Here is a 16,293-nt window from a genome sequence, read left to right as displayed (position 1 = left end):
CTTACCAGCCGCAATCTTCCTCGCCTCCTGAATTTCCTTCAGGGCACCTTGGGCTTCTTCTCGAGCATCATTTGTGGCTTGGAGAGATTGGGCGAGTTCGGATTCTTTCCATGATAACCTCTGCTCCAAAGTCTCGCTTTTCTTCACGGCATTCTGTAGCTCTCGCTCAGCTTCAATGACCCTGGCCTCATGCTTTTCGCGAAGAGCCTGCTTAGCGGATGCCTTCTTCTCGGCTTCGGCCACAACCTTCTTAAGAGCCTCAACTTCGGCCATCGCCCCTAGAGCATACGATAAAACTGTTTTGATTGAGCACACCTCTTCATTTGTGCTGAAGGAAACAAAGGTTTTTGCATACCTTGGTTATCCTCCAACTGCTTCTTTACTCGGCCAAGTTCTTCTCCGGCCCGCTCCAGACTCTGCCTCAGTCCGTATACTTCAGCAGTGTGAGAGGCGGCGGTCGTCACAGACACCTGCTTATTAAAAAAAAGAGGATGTAGATGTCATCAATAGAGTCTCCCGCGGACATACATTTGATCCTCTTTCCGGTTCTCTCTTTCACCGGACAGTGTATCAGGGGCTACTATCTATACTATGACACTCTTCAAAATCTCAGACAACATACCTCAAAGCCTTTTATAAGGCTGATGCAGGATTCATTCAGTCCACTCTCAGCAGATTGAATCTTCTCAATCACCGCACCCATAAGGGCGCGGTGTTCATCGATGATGGAAGAACTTTTTAGCGCTGTCGATAAACTGTCCTATACCTCTGGATGGACAGAGGTTGTCGGTGCAGCAGGCATGCCCCCTCCAGACGAGGGGGGGTTGCCTGTCTGATTCTGGAGCCTTAAAGGTCTCCGGGACTGTGTTCGGCGGTGGGCCAAATTCGAGATCGCCCCGGCTGTCGACGCTCGTGGGAGCCTTTGCTCCCACATATCCGGTCCCGGAAGTATGGCCTCTTGACACTACTTTTACGGTCTTCCCCCCTCCATGGTCTGGGTCCTTCTGGGATGACACCTCGGTGTCATTCCTATGTTTAGGTGAAGGGGCTTTCAGGGGTGTCTCGCTCTCTAAGGCATCCGAGCTCAGCGAATCCTCCGACGAGGATTGTTCGGTGCGAGATCTCGCCGGACTGCAAAAAGTATGGCTCAGATTAAAAATATTATGCCATAATGAGCCTGGATGGATAGGCATGTTCGGGCTTTGTATACTCACGAGTAAACCAGGGGCTGGGCCCTGGGATCCTACTCCGGGCTGCTATCGACGGCGGTGGTGGGCACCTCTGGAAGTGGGGTTTTTTTCCCTCTTAGGCAATTCGGCCTCCAAAGATGAGGAGGCCATCCTTTTCTTTCTTCCCTTCGAGGGGGATTCATCTTCCTCCTCCTCCTCGTCCTCTTCGGAGAAAGAATGGGCATTGGAGTCTTCGGATTTTGTTTCCGAAGCCCCACGGTGACGAAGGCCGCCCCTGGTCTCCTTGGCCTCTTTCTCGGCCTTCTTCTCCGGCGCCTTGTAAGGCGCTGGGACTAGCATCTTCGTCAGAAACGGGCCAGCCGGTTCTTCCGGCAATGGGGCCGGACAGTGGATCCGCCCCACCTTCTTCGTCCAGCCCTAGGAGAATTATGGGAAGCATATTAAACATCTTCGTCAGGATATGCGAATGAAGCATATGAATTGTCGGACATGGCGATGACTTACTGGACTTGCAAGACGGGATAGTTTGTACCCGCGGTCCTTGGCAGAGTCCGGCCATGATTTGCCAGACTTAAAGAGCACCTTCCAGATGTCCTCATGCGAGGAACCATAGAGCGCCCGCAGGGTCTGGTGCTCGGTCGGGTCGTACTCCCATAAATTGCAAGCCAGGTTCTGACAGGGAAGAATCCGGCGGAGTAACATCACCTAGATTACATTGACGAGCTTGATGTTCTTATCTTCCATACCTTTGACGCGTGTCTGGAGTACCGACAGTTCGTCGGACGAAGACCAGTTCAGGACCTTCTTGGGCCAGGACATAAACCGCAGGAGAGCTCCGGATCGGAATTCGGGAGCAGCGGCCCACTTTTTGCCGCGTGGCTCAGTGATGTAAAATCACTGCTGCTGCCACTCCTTCACGGAATCATTGAAAGTTCCTGTTGGCCATATGACCTTGGGCATCTTGCTCACCATGGCGCCTCCACACTCGGCGTGTTCGCTGTTTACTACCTTGGGATTTACATTGAAAATCTTCGGCCATACGCCGAAGTGTGGCGAGATGCGGAGAAAGGCCTCGCACACGACGATAAACATCAAGATATTGAGGAAGGAAATGGGGGACAGATCATGAAAATCGATCCCATAATAATACATGATGCCGCGAACAAATGTGTGAAGGGGAAACCCTATCCTACGGACAAAATGAGGGAGGAATACAACCCTCTTGTGGGGTTCCGGAGTGGGGACAATTTGCCCTGTCGTCGGAAGACGGTGGCCGATTTTCTTGGCGAGGTACCCGGCCTCCCGAAGCTTTTTGATATCCTTCTCCTGGACGGTAGAGGCCATCCATTTGCCTCCTGCTCCGGATCCGGACATTTCTAGAGGACCTCTTTAGGTGGAGAAGACGAACGCTTGGGCGCTAGAGCTCGAGCAGAGGGGAATGAATGAACAGAGGGAGAAGAAGGCGTGGGTGAAAGAGAAGAGTCCTTGTCTCTTTATACAGGCAGTAGAACCTGTGCGCCTCCTCGCTTGCCTGGAAAGACTCGTTGGTTCCCCAAGCACCACGATTGATGGCACGGTTGGGTTACCCGTACTCGTATTGATGAGAATCCCGTGATAAGGGGACACGATCTCTGCTTCGACAAGACGTGCCAAAGAAAACCGCCTCGCAATATGTGCAGCAGCTGGTTGAGAAAAACGGTTTGAATAATGACCAGGCTATGATATGATACCATGTCATGAAAAATTGTCAGCAGATTCGATTTGTGAAATATTATGCTCTCTACAGTGGTATGTGGAATTTATTTTGCAGAGCCGGACACGATTCATGTGTTCAAAATTTACCTTGGAGTATTCGGAGATGGAACCCGCCTTGCAATGCCGAAGACAATGTATGCGCCGGACTCATCGTCATTGAAGCCTGGTTCAGGGGCTACTGAGGGAGTCCTGGATTAGGGGGTATTCGGACAGCCGGACTATATACTTTGGCCAGACTGTTGGACTATGAAGAGGCAAGGTTGAAGACTTCGTCCCGTGTCCGGATGGGACTCACCTTTGCATGGAAGGCAAGCTTGGCGATTCGGGTGTATGGATCTCCTTCTCTGTAACCGACTCTGTGTAACCCTAGCCCCATCCAGTGTCTATATAAACCGGAGGGTTTAGTTTATAGGACAACAACAATCATAATCATAGGCTAGCTTCTAGGGTTAGCCTCTATGATCTCGTGGTAGATTAACTCTTGTAATACTCATATCATCAAGATCAATCAAGCAGGAAGTAGGGTATTACCTCCATTGAGAGGGCCCGGACCTGGGTAAACATTATGTCCCCAACCTCCTGTTACCATTAGCCTTAGACGCACAGTTCGGGACCCCCTACCCGAGATCCGTCGGTTTTGACACCGGCAACGACCCCGTAATCGCCTAAGTTAAAAACATTCTGAGTGGAGAGCAATCCTCCCACTCGGGGGCTTAGCTGCGACCCCATAATCGCCTAAGTTAAAAACATTCTGAGTGGAGAGCAATCCTCCCACTCAGGGGCTTAGCTGCGACCCCATAATCGCCTAAGTTAAAAACATTCTGAGTGGAGAGCAATCCTCCCACTCGGGGGCTTAGCTGCGACCCCGTAATTGCCTAAGTTAAAAACATTTCGAATGGAGATCAATCCTCCCACTCGGAGGCTTAGCTATGACCCTGTAATCGCCTAAGTTAAAAACTTTCCGAGTGGAGATCGATCCTCCCACTCAGGGACTTAGCTGCGACACCGAACTCGCCTAAGTTACAAAAGATCCCTCGAGCTGCGTCACAAGTACAAAGTGCACTCCATCCCGATCTGCAAGGACGAGGAGGTGTCGCCTGAACACCACGTCTGAACTGCGTCACAAGTACAATGTGTGCTCCATACCGATCCGCAAGGATGATGAGGTGTTGACTGAACACCACATCTGAGCTGTGTCACAAGTACAATGTGCGCTCCATCCCAATCCGCAAGTACGACAAGGTGTTGACTGAACACCATGTCTGAGCTGCGACACAAGTACAATGTGCGCTCCATCTTGATCCGCAAGGACGACGAGGTGTCAACTAAACACATCATTAGAGCCACTAGACGTTGAGTGAAAAGGACAAATTCATTCAGAATCGAAAGGCATTCAGAAGTAACAAAAGCAAGAGCCATGATATTCAAGGAAAACAAAGTTCAGATAAATCCCGCAAAAAGTTCAGAACCATGACGGGCAAAAGTGCTCAGGCATCAAGCCCGAAAGAGTTTAACTATTACATAAACACTCGGCATCCCGAGGCAATCAAAAGGTGGGACATAATGTTTCATTCACTCGGCCGGAGAAGGATTTGCTGGATCACAGAAACTGTCAAGGTCGATGATGTCTGCAATGCAGGTGGCGGCATCAAGGAAGGTGTCCATGAAAGACTGAAAAGTGAGCTTTTTTGTGTTGGCAACCTTGAGGGCCGCCAGCTTGTCTTCTTTGACGTCCTTGCAGTGCACTCGGACCAACTATAGAGCAACGTCAGCACCACAGCGAGCAGGTGACTTCTTCCATTCCTGCACTCGACCGGGGATTTGGTTCAGTCGAGCCATCAGAGACTTGCGATCCTGCGAGAGTTTTGCCTGAGGCCAGAGTTCAGCATCAACCCGCGTCATGGCAGCCTTCAGTCGAGCGAGGTAGTCCATGGTGCTGTCCAGGCGAGACTCCAACCGCAACACATTCATTGCGACGTCATCTTTGATGGGATAGTTTATGGGATCGAGACCTGTCTCGGCCCGCCCATTTTCTGCTTCAAAGTCTTGGCAAAGTTCTTCACAGTCGGAAAAATAGTGAATCGATAGTTTAACAAGGCATGTCAGTCGACATCAACAAATCAGTCGAACAAGAGAAACTACCTTCAAGTTTTAGGACCAACTTCGCAGCAAGCTGCCCCAGATTAGACTCCAGTTCGCCCTTTTTGGCTTTAAGGCTCTCAACTTGATCAGTCAAGCTTTCCTTGTCTTTCTTCAGTTGCACAATCTCCTCTTCCAACTTGCCGACTGAAGCCAACTTCTTGTCCGCAAGTGTTGTTTTCTCTAACGCCTCCTTCTGGGCCGCAGCAAGATCCAGATCCTTCTGCTCCAGAGCTTGCTTCATTTTCTCTAAAGAAATATCATTCTTCAGACGAGCCTGAAGTTGATGGTTTTCACTACGCACATCTGTTCGAGTGAAATCATTCAGTTCAAAGAGACTGGAAAAAAAGAAAGGGAGAATCATAAGGTGGAAGGTTGACGAGTGGTTACCTCCCATAATAGTTGTATTGTCCTGGGCCTTCTTGAGGTACTTCTTCGCCAGTTATAGATCAAGGCTGAGGCTGATCTGCTTCTTATTCAGCTCAGAAAGTTGAGCTCCTAGATCACAAGACTTCTGCAGTCAGCAAATAAGATATGTCAGTCGACAGAAACAAAAGTCAATCACAGCGAAAATTGTTCTAAGACTACCGCTGAATCAAACATTCAACAGTAGTCTCGGGGACTACACACAGTGGGTGCACTTGGCGTGCCCCCACAGGTCTGATTTTACACTCAGCATGGTCTGCCCAGCATGAGTAAAAAAAGAAGAAGAGACATTTTCAGACCCCAGCCGACTACAAAGCAGTCGATCGCGGTCTCGGGGACTACACCCAGTGGGTGCACTCTGCGTGCCCCCACTGGTTCGGAAAAACACTCGACTCAACCTAGTCGCCTCAAATGAAAGAGTTATTCAGTTCTAAAGAAGAAACACCCTAGTGGGTAATCGGATGCGAAATGCAGATCCATAGATGCACATAATAGGTTCAAAAACGCTCATCCAAGGACACCGTATGGACAGTGAAGCAACACTGGCAACTATTATTGCTCAAAGGACTAGTCGGAAATCAACTAACATTGACGTTGGCTTGCAGCGGTGCTGGCATTGTAAGCAACCTGACTGGCCTCATGCACCACCTCCATCTGCTCCATCTAAAGATTTACCTGGAGAAGAGCCTCCCTGGCAGCACTCGGTGGGTCGTCTGGAGTCTGGTATGAAGCAAAGAGCAATGATGGCAGTTCAGTCGGAGCAGTCAGAGGGTCAGATGCGTGGAGTTGTACTGGAGCAGCAGGGGCCTGAGAAGACGACCCCGATGGATGGTCAGTCGACAGTGGATTGGCAAAGGTGACACTAGTACGAGCCAGGTCTTCGGATCGCTCGACCGCTGTCTCAAGCACCACTATCTCTTAGAGGCACTTCTTATTCTTCATCATCCGGAAGATTAATAACGTCCCGCGGAGCTGCAACAAAGACAATCTCAAGAGTTCAATCGACCAATTACCCAATTGGCAGAACAAATTCTAATTGGAAAAGGGCTTACCAGCTTTGGAAGTGGCCGCATTATCGGCCTCCTCGTCACCTGGGGCCTTGTCGACATCCATGTCAGTCGTTGAAGTTGCAGGGCTGAAAAAGTTCATAATCCACTCGTTAAAACAGATGGATCAGTCAGAAGAAGAAAACACAGAAATTTAGCACTCACCCAGAGGCGACGGGAACATCCATCTTGATCTTGGGCAAGGTCTTCCAAGCCTTCTAGGGTGTGACCTTGGGTTGCTTGGCGACCTTCTCCGTTGGCTCCGGAGTCGATGTCCGAGTGCGCTTCTGTGCTTGGGTGCTCGGAGTCGTGGTCTTGCCGCGCCTGCCCGCTAGATTGTAGAGTTGCTTGTATTGGCGCTCTGAGCATGGTGGCGAGTCGACCACTTCGTCATCGTCCGACTCGTCGCTTTCCTCCTTGTCGTCATCCTCTAAAGACTGCCAATCGCCGCTTTCTTCCGCGTTGTCCTCTCCCTCCTGGTCTTGCTCCAGAGCTTGTTCACCATTGGGCATAGAATACATCTCAGTATAAATCTACAAGACAAAGAGTCAAACAAATGTCAGTTGGATTCAGAGACAGATGCAAGACATACGGGAATGCAGTCGGTAGCAAAGATCAAACCTTGTCTGGCTGGTTGTTGGCGTTGAATGGGTCGACTCTCCTGGCTCCTCTGGGGTTATCCTTGTTTCCTGTAATGCCCTTCAGCCACTGGGCCACCATCGCGGCTGTGACCTCCTCTGGATGAACCCAAGCGGTGTCGTTGGCTCCAGAATACATCCACATCGGATGGTCACGAGCCTGGAGCGGCTGGATGCGTCGACTGAGAAACACCTCCAGCAAGTCCATGCCGGTTACACCCTGGTTGATCAACTGGACCACTCTCTCCACCAACATGTTCGTTTCCACCCTCTCAGCAGCTGTCACTTTCAGCGAAGAAGGTTGCTGAGCACGATCTAAAGAGAAGGGGCGAAGGCCGGTCAAGTGACCGCGAGTCACAATATCCTAGCAGTAGAACCAAGTCGACTGCCAGCCCCTGACCGACTCAGGAAGTGTCATGGAAGGGAAAGCACTCCGTTTCCTCTTCTGGATCCCCAAACCCCCACACATTTGGATCACGTGCAACCTCTCGTCACTCGAATTGGCTTTCTTCACCGACTGGGAGCGGATTGAAAAGATGTGCTTGAAAAGAGCCAGTGCAGTCGACAACCCAGGAAATTTTCACACATGGACACAAATGTGGAGAGATATGTAATGGTGTTGGGGGAGAAGTGATGGAGCTGAGCTCCAAAAAAGTTCAAGAAACCCCAAAAAAGGATGCGGGGGAAGGGAGAAACCCCGGTCGACATGGGTGGCGAGCAAAACGCACTCACCCGGTCGCGGCTGAGGCTCCGTCTCCCCCTTCGGCAGCCTCGCAGCTCCCTCGATGATCAGACTGGAGTCGGCCAGCTCCTCCAAGTCCTCTGGCCGGAGCGAAGATCGGATCCAATCGCCCTGGATCCAACCCGTCGGCAGCCCGGACCTTGACGATGACCCCTGAGCCGTTTTCTTGCCCTTCACTGCCCCCGTCGCCTTCTTCGCGCGTTCCAGCACTGCCGTCCTGTCCTTCACCATGGTGGCGGCGCAACGGTGTCGAGAGCGGAGGAGAAAGGGGCAGCGGAGAAGCAGAGGAGAAAGGGGGAGGATGGATGCGCACTATGCGAATGCCTCAGCCCCGACGCCTTATAAAGACCCGCTTTTAAGTGGCTGACGCATGGGCCCGAGCGATCCTGTCAAATCCCGCAACAGTCGCGCGCTGAGTATGTGGCGAAAATGGTGGCGCGGGGATCGAGGCGCTCATGTTTATCCATCCCTCTCACTGCAGCGCGCTCCACCTCGCGTGCTTCCCCAAAATTTCAAATCCCGCGAGATCCGGGATACGTTGTAACCAATTGCGCCAAAGATTTCATGTCAAAAGTTACATTCGACAGAGCGGCGATGCAAATCCACTCGACAACTTCTAAATCGATCAAGGCGACTAAAAAGAAGCACGACAGTCAAGGCAAGATTAACTTCAACCTCCTTTTTCACCCAGACCTCGATCCATTCGCGGGCTAATGATGAGGATACATACCTAGGGTAGGGCCATAGGCCTGACCTGTACACCCTACCCAAGGTCACTACCCTAGAAGCCAAGGCACCTCAAAGACAACAGGGAGTACTGATGTCTACTACACAACCTTCTTCTTGTAGACGTTGTTGGGCCTCCAACTGCAGAGGTTTGTAGGACAGTAGCAAATTTCCCTCAAGTGGATGACCTAAGATTTATCAATCCGTGGGAGGCGTAGGATGAAGATGGTCTCTCTCAAACAACCCTGCAACCAAATAACAAAGAGTCTCTTGTGTCCCCAACACACCCAATACAATGGTAAATTGTATAGGTGCACTAGTTCAGCGAAGAGATGGTGATACAAGTGCAATATGGATGGTAGATAAAGGTATTTGTAATCTGAAATTATAAAAACAGCAAGGTAGCAAGCGATAAAAGTGAGCGTAAACGGTATTGCAATGCTAGGAAACAAGGCCTAAGGTTCATACTTTCACTAGTGTAAGTTCTCTCAACAATAATAACATAATTGGATCATATAACTATCCCTCAACATGCAACAAATAGTCACTCCAAAGCCACTAATAGCGGAGAACAAACGAAGAGATTATGGTAGGGTACGAAACCACCTCAAAGTTATCATTTCTGCTCGATCTATTCAAGAGTCCGTAGTAAAATAACATGAAGCTATTCTTTCCGTTCAATCTATCATAGAGTTCATACTAGAATAACACCTTAAGACACAAATCAACCAAAACCCTAATGTCACCTAGATACTCCATTGTCACCTCAAGTATCCGTGGGCATGATTATGCGATATGCATCACACAATCTCGGATTCATCTATTCAACCAACACAAAGTACTTCAAAGAGTGCCCCAAAGTTTCTACCGGAGAGTCAAGACGAAACGTGTGCCAACCCCTATGCATAAGTTCACAAGGTCACTGAACCCGCAAGTTGATCACCAAAACATACATCAAGTGAATCACGTGAATATCCCATTGTCACCATAGATAAGCATGGCAAGGCATACATCAAGTGTTCTCAAATCCTTAAAAACTCAATCCGATAAGATAACTTCAAAGGGAAAACTCAATCCATTACAAGAGAGTAGAGGGGGAGAAGCATCATAAGGTCCAACTATAATAGCAAAGCTCGCGATACATCAAGATTGTGCCAAATCAAGAACACGAGAGAGAGATCAAACACATAGCTACTGGTACATACCCTCAGCCCCGAGGGTGAACTACTCCCTCCTCGTCATGGAGAGCGCCGGGATGATGAAGATGGCCACCGGTGAGGGATCCCCCTCCGGCAGGGTGCCGGAACAGGGCCCCGATTGGTTTTTGGTGGCTACAGAGGCTTGCGGCGGCGGAACTCCCGATTTATCTTTGGCTTCGATGTTTTTAGGGTATATGGACTTATATAGGTGAAAGATGTCGGTCGGGGGATGCTCGAGGGGCCCACAAGACAAGGGGGCGCACCCAGTAGGGGGGCGCCCCCCACCCATGTGGTCACCTCGAAGCTTCATTGACTTGAACTCCAAGTCTCCTGGATCACGTACGTTCCAAAAATCACGCTCCCGGAGGTTTCATTCTGTTTGGACTCCGTTTGATATTCCTTTTCTTCGAAACACTGAAATAGGCAAGAAAATAGCAATATGGGTTGGGCCTCCGGTTAATAGGTTAGTCCCAAAAATAATATAAAAGTGTATAATAAAGCCCATAAACATTCAAAATAGATAATAAAATAGCATGAATGCTTCATAAATTATAGATACGTTGGAGAGGTATCGGCATCCCCAAGCTTAATTCCTACTCGTCCTCGAGTAGGTAAATGATAAAAGAAAGAATTTATGAAGTGTGAATGCTAGCAGGTGCATAAGTTTGATCAATGATAATTTCAATCACCTTTTCTAGCATGTTTATATGTCATAACAGTAGTTCATCTCATAAAACTTCTCAAGATCAAGTAACAAGCTATTCACATGTTAAAGCATAGATCATAAACTTTCTTGAAAACTAGCAAACTTCATTCTCAGTCATCAAACAATTGCAATTCATCCTATTTTCGGGAAGGGTCTATGTCAGAGCTTTGATTTAGCAAACTTCACATACTCAACTACCATATAGTCTTCTACAATTGCTAACACTCACGCAATACTTATGGTTATGAAGTTTTAATCGGACACTGAGAAAGATAGGGGCTTATAGTGTTGCCTCCCAACGTATTCACCTTTGGGTGATGTCAACAATAATAGTTCATGCTAACTTACATCCAATTGGATATATATATATATATCAGGATTTTTCCAACACGAGGTGCTTGCCAAAGGATAAAATGAAAAAAAGGAAAGGTAAAAATCACCTTGACTCTTGCATAAAGTAAAAGACATAAGGTAAAAGATAGGCCCTTCACAGAGGGAAGCAGAGATTTGTAGAGGTGCCAGAGCTCGATTTTGAAATAGAGATAAATAATTTTGAGAGGTATGATCTCATTGTCAACATAACAACCAAGAGTTCCCAATATCTTCCATACTACATACATTATAGGCGGTTCCCAAACAGAATGGTAAAGATTTTACTCCCCCTCCACCAACAATCACACTCCACAGCCATCTGAAACAACGGGGTACCGTCCATACCAACAACAGTCCTGGGGGAGTTTTGTTTGCAATTATTTTTGGTTTGATTTTGATCTTTTTGATCATGGGACTGGGCATCCCGGTTACCAGCCATTTTTCTCGTGAATGATGAGCGGAGTCCACTCATATTGAGAATAACCCACCTAGCATGGAAGATACTGACAGCCCCTAGTCGCTACACGAGCGATTCTGGCATACAAAACAAATTATTGTTTGAAGGTTTAGAGTTTGGCAGATGCAAATTTACTTGGAACGGCACGTAAATACCGCATATAGGTAGGTATGGTGGACACTCATGGCAAAAACTGTGTTTAAGGATATTGGAAGCACAAGTAGTATCTCTACTTGGTGCAAGGAATTTTGGCTAGCATGAGGGGGAAAGGCAAGCTCAACGTGTTTGAATGATCCATGACAATATACTTTAACTGAGATGTGAGAAAACATAACCCATTATGTTGTCTTCCTTGTCCAACATCAACTCTTTAGCATGTCATACTTAATGAGTGCTCACAATTACAAGAGAAGTCCAAGGTAGTATATTTATATGTGAAATCTCTCTTCCTTCAATATTCTTTTATGAATTGTTCAAATGACCAAAACAGTGCTTACTAACCTTCAATAAATTTACTACCTCTACTTCTTAGATGTGAAGTCATTACTCCCAACGGGGTAAGCATATGAAACATATATAATTTCATATTTATGACATTCAACTCATTCAACCATTTACTCATAGGATATAGGTGAAGCACACGAGTAAATGACAAACTACTCCAAAAAGATATAAGTGAAGATCAATGAGTAGTTAAATAATTATGTAGCTATGTGAAGACTCTCTCTCATTTAAGAATTTCAGATCTTGGTATTTTATTTAAACAGCAAGCAAAACAAAATAAAATGGCATTGCAAGGATAGCACGACTCATGCGAAGAAGCAAAAACTTAGGTTCAACCGATACTAACCGATAATTGTTGAAGAAGAAAGGTGGGATGCCTACCGGGGCATACCCAACCTTAGGTGCTTGAGACTTCTTAGAATATTATCTTGGGGTGCCTTGGGCATCCCCAAGCTTGAGCTTTTGTGTCTCCTTAATTCCTTTTATATCTCAGTTTCCTAAATCTCGAAAGCTTCATTCACACCAAACTCAACAAGAACTCGTGAGATAAGTTAGTATAAAACAATGCAAAAACCTTATCATTCTCTACTGTAACAAATTACTAACATTATTATTCAACATTGCATACTAAATTTCTCTGCATATTTAATACTCCTATCCTAAAATAGAATCATTAAACAAGCAACCATATACAAACAATGCAAACATAAAAGCAATCTGCCAAAACAGTATAGTCTGTAAAGAATGCAAGATTCATCATACTTCCCTAACTCCAAAAATTATGAGAAAACAACTACGCTGTATAAGATTTATCAGAGCTTAATATGCAAAAAGATTCAACATTATATCATTCTCTGACTTTTCTAAGGAATTTTTGCAACAGCGGTAAACTTTCTGTTTTGAAACAGCAACATGTATACTTGCAAAATAAGCATGGTAAAGGCTATCCTTGACATTTTTATTGAAAATATAGATGCAAAACATTATTCTAAATAACATAAAGCAAATACTAACAAAATAAAATGACGCTCCAAGCAAAACACATATCATGTGGTAAATAAAAATATAGCTCCAAGTAAAGTTACCGATGAACGAAGACGAAAGAGGGGATGCCTTCCGGGGCATCCCCAAGATTAGGCTCTTGGTTGTCCTTGAATATTACCTTGGGGTGCCTTGGGCATCCCCAATTTTAGGCTCTTACCACTCATTATTCCATAGTCCATCGAATCTTTACCCAAAACTTGAAAACTTCACAACACGAAACTCAAAACAAAACTCGTAAGCTCCGTTAGTATAAGAAATAAATCACCACTTAGGTACTGTTGTGAACTCATTATAATTTCATATTGGTATAATATCTACTGTATTCGAACTTATCTATGGTTCATACCCTCTGATACTACTCATAGATTCATCCAAATAAGCAAACAACAGATAGAAAACAGAATCTGTCAAAAACAGAACAGTTTGTAGTAATCTGTATCAAACGTGTACCTATGAAACTCCAACAATTCTGAAATAAATTGATGTACCTGAGGAATTTGTCTATTAATCATCTGCAAAAAGAATCAACCTAAAATCACTCTCCATTAAAAAATGGCAGCTAATCTCGTGAGCGCTAAAGTTTCTGGTTTTTACAGCAAGATCATATAGACTTCACCCAAGTCTTCCCAAAGGTTCTACTTGGCACAAACACTAATTAAAACATGAAACCACATATAACAAGAGTCTAGATGAATTATTTATTACTAAACAGGATCAAAAAGTAAAGAACAAAACTAAATTTGGGTTGCCTCCCAACAAGCGCTATCGTTTAACGCCCCTAGCTAGGCATGATGATTTCAATGATGCTCACATAAAAGATAAGAATTGAAACATAAAGAGGGCATCATGAAGAATATGACTAGCACATTTAAGTCTAACCCACTTCCTATGCATAGGGATTTTGTGAGCAAACAACTTATGGGAACAATAATCAATTAGCTTAGGTAGGTAAAACAAGCATAGCTTCAAAATTTTCAACACATAGAGAGGAAACTTGACATTATTGCAATTCCTACAAGCATATGTTCCTCCCTCATAATAGTTTTCAGTAGCATCATGAATGAATTTAACAATATAACCATAACCTAAAGCATTCTTTTCATGATCTACAAGCATAGAATTTTTATTACTCTCCACATAAGCAAATTTCTTCTCATGAATAGTAGTGGGAGCAAACTCAACAAAATAACTATCATGTGAGGCATAATCCAATTGAAAACTAAAATCATGATGACAAGTTTCATGGTTATCATTATTCTTAATAGCATACAATTCATCACAATAATCATCATAGATAGCAACTTTGTTCTCATAATCAATTGGAACCTCTTCCGAGATAGTGGATTCATCACTAAATAAAGTCATGACCTCTCCAAATCCACTTCCATCAACATAATCATCATAAATAGGAGGCATGCTTTCATCATAATAAATATTCTCACCAAAACTTGGGGGACAAAAAATATCATCTTTATCAAACATACCTTCCCCAAGCTTGTGGCTTTGCATATCATTAACATCATGGATATTCAAGGAATTCACACTAACAACATTGCAATCATGCTCATCATTCAAAGATTTAGTGCAAAACATTTTATGGACTTCTTCTTCTAGCACTTGAGCACAATTTTCCCTACCATCATTCTCACAAAAGATATTAAAAAGATAAAGCGTATGAGACAAACTCAATTCCATTTTTCTTGTAGTTTTCTTTTATAAACTAAACTAGTGATAAAACAAGAAACTAAAAGATTCGATTGCAAGATCTGAAGATATACCTTCAAGCACTCACCTCCCCAGCAACGGCGCCAGAAAAGAGCTTGATGTATACTACACAACCTTCTTCTTGTAGACGTTGTTGGGCCTCCAAGTGCAGAGGTTTGTAGGACAGTAGCAAATTTCCCTCAAGTGGATGACCTAAGGTTTATCAATCCATGGGAGGAGTAGGATGAGATGGTCTCTCTCAAACAACCCTGCAACCAAATAACAAAGAGTCTCTTGTGTCCCCAACACACCCAATACAATGGTAAATTGTATAGGTGCACTAGTTCGGCGAAGAGATGGTGATACAAGTGCAATATGGATGGTAGATAAAGTTATTTGTAATCTGAAATTATAAAAACAGCAAGGTAGCAAGCGATAAAAGTGAGCGTAAACAGTATTGCAATGCTAGGAAACAAGGCCTAAGGTTCATACTTTCACCAGTGCAAGTTCTCTCAACAATAATAACATAATTGGATCATATAACTATCCCTCAACATGCAACAAAGAGTCACTCCAAAGCCACTAATAGCGGAGAACAAACGAAGAGATTATGGTAGGGTACAAAACGACCTCAAAGTTATCCTTTCTGCTCGATCTATTCAAGAGTCTGTAGTAAAATAACATGAAGCTATTCTTTCCGTTCAATCTATCATATAGTTCATACTAGAATAACACCTTAAGACACAAATCAACCAAAACCCTAATGTCACCTAGATACTCCATTGTCACCTCAAGTATCCGTGGGCATGATTATACGATATGCATCACACAATCTCAGATTCATCTATTCAACCAACACAAAGTACTTCAAAGAGTGCCCCAAAGTTTCTACCAGAGAGTCAAGACAAGAACGTGTGCCAAACCCTATGCATAAGTTCACAAGGTCACTGAACCCGCAAGTTGATCACCAAAACATACATCAAGTGAATCACGTGAATATCCCATTGTCACCACAGATAAGCACGGCAAGGCATACATCAAGTGTTCTCAAATCCTTAAAGACTCAATCCGATAAGATAACTTCAAATGGAAAACTCAATCCATTACAAGAGAGTAGAGGGGGGAAGCATCATAAGATCCAACTATAATAGCAAAGCTCACGATACATCAAGATCGTGCCAAATCAAGAACACGAGAGAGAGAGAGATCAAACACATAGCTACTGGTACATACCCTTAGCCCCGAGGGTGAACTACTCCCTCCTCGTCATGGAGAGCGCCGAGATGATGAAGATGGCCACCGGTGAGGGATCCCCCTCCGGCAGGGTGCCGGAATAGGGTCCCGGTTCGTTTTTGGTGGCTACAGAGGCTTGCGGCGGCGGAACTCTCGATCTATCTTTGTCTTCGATGTTTTTAGGGTATATGGACTTATATGTTGGGTTACGTAGTAATTTCAAAAATTCTCCTACGCACACGCAAGATCATGTGATGCATAGCAACGAGGGGGAGAGTATTGTCTACGTACCCAACGCAGACCGACTGCGGAAGCGATGACACGACGTAGAGGAAGTAGTCGTACGTCTTCACGATCCAACCGATCAAGCACCGAAACTACGGCACCTCCGAGTTCGAGCACACGTTCAGCT

Source organism: Triticum aestivum, chromosome 4B (genome assembly GCF_018294505.1).
Source record: "Triticum aestivum cultivar Chinese Spring chromosome 4B, IWGSC CS RefSeq v2.1, whole genome shotgun sequence".
NCBI lineage: Eukaryota > Viridiplantae > Streptophyta > Magnoliopsida > Poales > Poaceae > Triticum > Triticum aestivum.
Note: the sequence above shows the minus strand (reverse complement) of the source record.